This window comes from Etheostoma spectabile, chromosome 6, assembly GCF_008692095.1.
Source record: "Etheostoma spectabile isolate EspeVRDwgs_2016 chromosome 6, UIUC_Espe_1.0, whole genome shotgun sequence".
NCBI classification, from domain to species: Eukaryota; Metazoa; Chordata; class Actinopteri; order Perciformes; family Percidae; genus Etheostoma; species Etheostoma spectabile.
In genome coordinates this window covers 12,568,075-12,569,332 of record NC_045738.1, presented here as the reverse complement: position 1 = coordinate 12,569,332, position 1,258 = coordinate 12,568,075, and the positions used below count along the sequence as shown (strand labels likewise).

Here is a 1,258-nt window from a genome sequence, read left to right as displayed (position 1 = left end):
AAAAAAAACGAGGTTAAGAGAGGATGATTCTTTCTTAAGTGCTTTCCCACGATCCTGACAGGAAGCTGTGAGTTTGTACAAAAGACAGACAGACTAACAGATAGGCCAGGAGTGAGTGCAGCACAAGCCAGCTCAGCTGACAGGCATGTGCAGTGTGTGAGTTTTGAGGAGGAAATATAATGGAGAAGTGACAGAGGCCGGGTTAGCAGGCAAGGAGGAATAATGGAAAGTGACACACAGAAACTGAAGGGTGCTCCACAGATACAGAGTATAGGTAGAGCAAACAGAGCCGACAAACAGCCGTGCACTTGCAAATAAAACACACAATGTCCCTCCTGAGTCAAGTTATAGACTACAGCTGTGCAGTATATCAAATTCCTATTGATAGAACACAACGAGAAAATAATCCAATACCTATGTTGCAATTACTGCTAGGTTTATCTGAATTGATTCTTATATAATACACAATACCAAAGACTGAAAGAGCAAGAATTAGCAACTAAATGACAACTCCCTAAAGCAAAGAATCACAGAAGAACTATAAAATCTAAAGAAAGAGAAAAAAAGCCTATTGAGAGTCAAACAGGAGATTTATTCCTGAAGTCTATCATTATAGTACTATAATGCAAGTGTTTCAAACCACAAAACCATGCAAACATAAATGTGATATTTTATTAATTTAGCATCTGCAGCATCTGCTAAGGTAATCACAACAAGGTACCAAGTCTAAACAGTGTAATGGAGGTCTTCATGGATGCAAAAAGTTGCACCCGACCTAAAAACTGGCCTGTCCAGTTTGATCCGATTAACTGTGCTTCCTTAAAGGGGAACTATTATATAGCATTTTCATGTTCATACTTATTTTTATACTAGGACGTTTATAGGACGTTCTAGGATGTTTATACTAGGACATGATTACATGCTTTAATGTTAAAAAAAACACTATCTTTCCCATATTGCCCATGGCTGCTGCACCTTCACCCTCTGTATGAGACACCAGTCTCCACCAGTCTGCTCTGATTGGCCAGCGTGTTTCCTGGAATCACCGCTGCCTTCCAATTTTGTTTAACTAGTTGAAGCTGGAGTTATTGCAATTGCAGGACTTTGTATTGTGACAAATCATCAATAAAGGCTTCTAAAACAAATACTACACGACCAGATACGCCCTGACAGTAGTGTGACACAAAATTGGGGAGAAATTACCAGCATTGGCAGCCAAGATGACATTTTTTACTGCCATTAGTACGTAGGTACCTGT

General features: G+C 39.5%; 1 protein-coding gene across 1 annotated transcript in view; it reads right to left on the bottom strand.

The window, feature by feature from the left end:
• arhgef1 (Rho guanine nucleotide exchange factor (GEF) 1) overlaps positions 1-1,258 on the bottom strand; it is a 45,438-nt gene that overhangs the window by 24,120 nt on the left and 20,060 nt on the right.